Genomic DNA, 6,549 nt, shown 5'->3' with positions numbered 1-6,549 from the left:
CGCAGCAGATATATTTGTTTTAATAAAATGCATTTACAGTTAATAGCAGCATGAGCAAGAATAAATAAAGTTTGGCATTAAAATCAAGCGACTTTCATTGAGCCTTAGAGTAAAAACTATTTAAAGCAACTGTATTCCAAATTAGCATAGCAAACTTGTTAGTTTGAAAATTTAGCCAAACTTTTCTGAATGATCTAAAATAAGTCGCTTACGACAAATTAAATCCTTTGAATCTGGAATATTGTCAAGCATCTTCTACTTTTATTAAAATGCTAGCTTTTAAATTTATAATAATATTAGCTTTATTTATTGTAGTATTTTCACATAAATTAAAAATTTATAGTAAAAACATACTAGGAAAGTTCTTCTGCAAGCAAGTGTGACATAAAATAAAAATAAAATGAGTTGTTTATCGAATTGTAGGAACTCATTAACAAATATGGAGCATAACAATTTTAATTACAGCTTGTAAGCTATCAATAAATTTAAAAATATGCTTAAGACTTACTTATTTAATATATTTATTTTAAAAAATTTAATATTTGTTATATTTTATTACGTTACGTATACGTCAGCTGTATACCCGCTCGAAACATATGTAGAGCACATTAATGCAACTACAAGCAACAAAACTAATAGCTCAACATATTGTCTCGGAGCTCGGAGCGCCCCCAAGCTCATGCCCCATGCCTCGCTCCTCCATGGTCTCTTCAATTAATCGCAAGCGCTTCGCACGCTGCAACAGCAACAACAACTTAATGCATGCCAATTGTCGCGCCTTCATCTAGATACACTTTGCTAACAACAACAAATGCTAACGAGAAGCCAGGGAGGCCATCAGGCCAGTGTTGGACCAAGCAATCTCTATGTTATGCCTCTCGCGTTGCTCAAATTGAATGCCAAAACTTTTTGACTATTGCAACAGTCACGTCCAACACACACATACACACACACATAGACATAGGCACACACACATGTCATGGCCGCTAGCCGCGGCTGTCAGTCTACGGCGCAGGCAAACGAAGAAGCGACTATAAAAAATAAAAATAAAAATAAAAAAAAATAGCTGGCAGTTTCAGGCTGTAAATCTGCATGCGCGTCGCGGTGTCAAAACTTTTTAAACAAAATAATTAAATGTAGAAATGCAGACACATATGCATACATGTGAGATTGCTGTGTGTGTGTGTGTATGTGTTAGCCGCCCGAGGAGCGACAACAAAAGCGCGCCAGGCACATGCAAAGAAATCCGCTAGAAAGTCATGTTCGTGCCGCTGCTGCATCTCGTGCCTGGATGTTGTTGCAGGAGTTGTAGTCGCCAAATGGCCAAAATACAAAATACGAAATAAAACAGCAACAGCAACAGCAACAACAACAACAACAACAACATGAGGCTACATGCCAGCACTCGCTGTGCCTGGCAACCTGAACCGCCTCGGCTGCATAATAATTTATGATCGCGTCGTCCAAGATGTGGGTTAATCGTGTTTTGGGCTAGTTTCCAAGCCAACTAGCTGCTGCTGGCCACCGTCCCACCACAGCGGCAAGGTCCCCGTCCGTTCGGGGCCGCCACTTGGTTCACATCCAATTACTGGGTCAGTACCTGCAGCTTCTGATTAGCGTGCAATTTCCATAACTAGGCAATGGCCACCACCCACTGCTGTCAATCAATAGCAATGGCAACGGGCAACGGGCAGCGGGCAACGTGCAACGGGCCACAGCATTGGGGCAACAATGCGTAACAAGGCTACGCAAATGTGGCCAACAAGGCAATAAAATTGGCTTTTATTAGCCTGCAACGAATTGTGGCAAACAGCTAATGCCGCAGCGCGGGGGCTGCCTATTTACTTTTTGACTTGTCTCCAGTTGCAACTCGGACAACAAACACGAGCCACGTGCACTTGCCAAACAACTTGCCGCTCGCCTTAATTCTTAATGAAAATCACCAGCTGGGCGAGCAGGCGGAAGGCAGGCAGGAGGGGCAAGGCAAGGGGCACTGTGGCAAGACTGGTTGCATTTAGTATGCAGTTAAACATTTGTGGCTCTGGCTCTGGCCTCTCTATGGGTTTGTGGGTCTCCGAGCGGCTGAGACACGACGACGGCCTCTGCTCACAATTTATGCATATGACCTCAGTTATTGACATAATTTCGTGGTCCAGCCACGACTCGCATTGAAAGCAAAATGCGCTCAGCCAATGGGCAGCCCTTTACACAGCGAGAAATTGCAGTGCAGAAGGCTGTGCTAACAAAATGTTGAAATTAATATTATTTAAATTTAAGTTTTATTTAACAAATGTAACATAGTCAATTTAACATATTTTTAATTCATAGCAAAGTTAAAAGCAGCGTAAGAAATATAATAAAAATAATTCATTTTATTGTGCAATATATTTTATTTTTTTATTAAATATTTATAAGCCAATTATTGATTGTATTTTCATATATTTTTTATTCAGCTTTATGCATAGGAATTTATTATACATATTAAAGCTTTCACTTTGCATCTAGCGCTTTCTCTCAGTGTATGGCTCAGGCTTAACTTGTAAATGAAGATGATGTGAAATGTTGGCTGCCTTGTTGATTGTGCAAATGTTCACGCTGCTTTGGACAAATGCACAAATTTGTATATTTCCGCAATCTGGCATTGCCAGAGAGTGAGTGCTCAGGGGTGATGGGCGGGAAGGTCGGTCGGTCTCGAGCGTAAAAGTGTAGCGGGGCACACACAGTGGTGATTATCGGGCAGTACAAGCTGGGAGCCAATCTTGGCGCATTTGTCAAATTTCCCACTTAATCCGACGCGTCGGCTTTGCTGCGAACGGGCGAATGCGAATGCATGGAAAATTGTCGCAGGCAGTGAAGCCCCGCTGTGGTCAGTTCGCCAGTTGCCAGTTGCCAGTTGCCAGTTGGCAGGCATGCCTGAGAGGCTCTCAAAGCCAGGCAGGCGCTTTAATTGGTCTTATGAAATGGACAAAGTGCGAAATGAGTTATGCGCACGCGCGCGCACCCGCCACAGCAGCAGCAGCTTTGGGAGCTCAAGTCGAAGTCGGCATCGGCAGCGGGCATCACAGACTGAGAGTACGAGTACGATAATGAACGCATGTGGGAATTCGAAAATTGGATTTGGGTATTGTGCAACACACACAGACACACACACAAGACAGTCATAGGAGCAACGTTGCAACGTTGTTGCTTGCTACTTGCTACTTGCAGCGTTGCAGCTGTGAGTGCGAGTGTGAGCACGCAAAGTATCTATTAGCGTCGCCTTTGCGCGCCAGCGAGTCAAACGGAATCTGTTTAGCAGTTGGTTGTCGTTTTGGCCATTTGCGTGGCGTCGCAAGTCAGCAGCGAATTATCTGTTAATTTGTGGCAATTTAAAGATTTGCAGATACGCTAAGTGAAGCGCATTGAGCTGCAGCGATAGCGCAACTTGCAACTGCAAACGGTAGTCGCCACTCTGTGTGGTCGCCACTCTGTGTGCCACACATTGACGAATCTGTCAGCTGGTGAGCAGCCAAATATAAACACACACTTACTATACCCACAGCTGGCCAAGTGAGCGGCTAATTTAATGGTTTAATCTATGGCCGATAGTCACACGGTGCTCAGCTCAGCAGCCATAAACTCATAGAGAATGTATCTGTTTCCTCTCACTGTACTGCAGGCTGTTGCGAACTTAATCCATTGATTAATTTGGGTCACAGCCACTTCATTGCTACTTAAAATTGTACTTCAAATAAATAACTTTAAGCACAGACTGCAAGCAAATTTAAAATGTAGCGGAATTATATGCATATCAAATTTTATAGCAAGCAGCTAGCAGATAAAATTGAAATTATCACATAAATAAAATATAATATATAATAAAAATTTAAATTTTAGACAAAAATGAAATTGATCAAAACAAATTAAAACTTATAGAGCAAGCAGCTTAAAACTGTTAAGTCAGCTGCTGTGCAATATCGCGACCAAAAGCTGAATGTTATCGCTGCTGCCTACTTTAAGTCAGTTGGTCACACTGCTACAACAAATTCAATAGAAACTTATCAAAAAGTGCCTTAAAAATGAATATAAATTGAAGAACGCATTTTATCTAAATTTATTTGTTTGCCAATTTCTTCGCTATCTCTTACTGAAAGTTAAGCCATTAATTTCGTACGTCTAGATTTTAACTACAGTCAAAGCTCTAATTGAATTTCATGCTAACGAACTGGAAATTAAATTTGATGCAAATTTAACAAGCGCAACTCCGCTGAAAGATGTATCTAATCAACAATAGGATTACGCGTTAACTAAGCGCAGCCTTGCGCAATTTTTGCTTCACTGTTTTTTGTTTTTTTTTTGTTGTTGTTGATTGTTTTGTTGTGTCTCAGGCAACAAATTCAATTCGACGCATTCCATGGCTAATCAAGCAAGCCAAGTGCTGGTCAAAGTGGCCAAAGTGGCAACTGCCGTCTGCACTGGAATTTTAATTGCAACCGTGCAACGGCCACAAAGCAAAGTGCACTCCAATACGCCCGCCCGGTTCGACCAAAGCGCCAAACACAGCGCACCTGTCGATATGTGTTTTGGCTTTAAAGCTTAAAGTTGTTTACGCTTACGCCTGGTCTGGCCTCTCAGTCTCGGCTCTGTCTGTCTGTCTGTTATTTTACTTTCCGTTTTGTTGTGCTTTTTGGCCAATAAGTTAATTACAGCTGCACTTTTGACACCGCCCGGAACGTGACAATATGGAGCGCTGTTTACCTTTGCACTAGAATGCTTTTGGCCCAGGCCTGAGCGCTCCTGTGCTTATTAAAACTTTCTTTCTGACCCCCACTCACCGCCTTATTAAACTAAAATTACATTGTGTGCAGTCCATGGTGCTCGCGCTCGCTCGCTCGCTCGGCTACAACTTCATTGTGGGGCATGAGTTTAATGACAGCTGCGGAAGTTTTTGGGAAACTTGGCTCAACGGTCAGTGGGTTAATTGCGAGCGCGCAGAAATCACTCGCTACTCATAGTCTCAAAGCTTCGGCTTTGATTGTGGTCCACAGATAAAACATGTAGATAGACCAAAAGATGTTAGCCCAAAGCGTTGGCGCTGTCGCTGTCGCTGGCGGGGGGCGACCAATTAATCATGCCCCCTCCGGCAATATGGCAGAGAGTTGGCAAATAAAGTCAAACGAGCGAAAGTAATCATTGAATCTTAACCTCAGCGTCTGACCCGCTCCCGCGGTGAGCGACACTTTCACAAACGCAACGTGGCTACAACTTTTACATGCAAATAACTCATCAATCAGCAAACACACACACACACACACACACACATACAGATATAGGCCTAAGCTTGCTTAGAATTTGTGTAACAGTTGCAGCTGCTACTGTGCCACAAAACTGAGTGCCTGCCCCACAATCAACGCGTCAACTGGCCAGGAAACAACAGTAGCTCCCCAACTACGGCTCAATGTTCTCTTCAGACCTTCCAGCTACACACACACACACACACACACTCGTATGTGTGAAATCTTGAATGGCGCCGCAATAGCCAAAGCCAGCAAAACGTTTCTGACAGCTGCCTACCAAATGGCAGCAGCAGCAGCACCAGCAGCAACCTCATAGCTCCTTCTTCTGCTCATCTGCATAGCACAGCAGCTGACAATGGAAATGCGACCAGTAGCATTCAACAGAAGTGTGCTAGATATTCCTATTCCACTCACAGCGCACATCTCATTAGCTGCACGCTAATAGCATAGACTAGCAAATGGAAAACAAACAAGAAAAGAGAAACAAATTGACCAGAGCACACAGCGAGCATCGAATGCTCTACAGGCATAATGTAGTTGCCTAATGAATTATTAAATTATTACTCAACAAATGAATGGTATTGCTGTTTTTAATTTTAACTTTTTATTGCACATTTGGTACAGAATTTTTTTTCACTATTTGAAATTATTTAGATGGATGTATGAAATTAAATAAAATTAAAATATTTGCTGCTCAGTTGTTCACTTGAAAATTATACAAAGTTTTCAATTATGTTATAAGTATAGATGTTGTAAAAAATATTCAAAATATACAAAATATTTAACTCACATAAAATTTAGTATTTTAAAACTCAATCGTGAACTTTTGTTTCTTTTAAAGCAATACAACTGAGAAACTAATATACAATTAAAAAAGTTAGCACTTAACCAATTTTTAAAATTACAATCTCTCATTTGCCTACACTCTTTGCTTATTTGACTAACAAACAAAAAAATATCTAACAGATAAACATGAAGCAAGCATCAGTCAACAAATAGTTGCTCATATGTAATTTGTAAATTGCCGCAGAAACATTTGTAAACCAAAGAAAATTGTGGGCATGTATTTTGTACTGAGCTCTAACCGCAAAGGAAATAAGAAACTGCAAGAAAATCGAAGCCACTGAGAATTGTGTGAGAACTTGTGAGGGATGCTGTGCAAAGACCTTGAACTTGACATTCTAACTCCATCGCTACTGCTATTTTACACTCTCCTACATCATTCTACACTGTTCAATGCATAACTCTCGCTGTGAAAAGCTCTTTAAGCTGA

This window comes from Drosophila busckii, chromosome 2L (genome assembly GCF_011750605.1).
Source record: "Drosophila busckii strain San Diego stock center, stock number 13000-0081.31 chromosome 2L, ASM1175060v1, whole genome shotgun sequence".
Lineage (NCBI taxonomy): Eukaryota > Metazoa > Arthropoda > Insecta > Diptera > Drosophilidae > Drosophila > Drosophila busckii.
The sequence above is the reverse complement of the archived record's forward strand: the minus strand, read 5'-3'. Positions refer to the sequence as shown.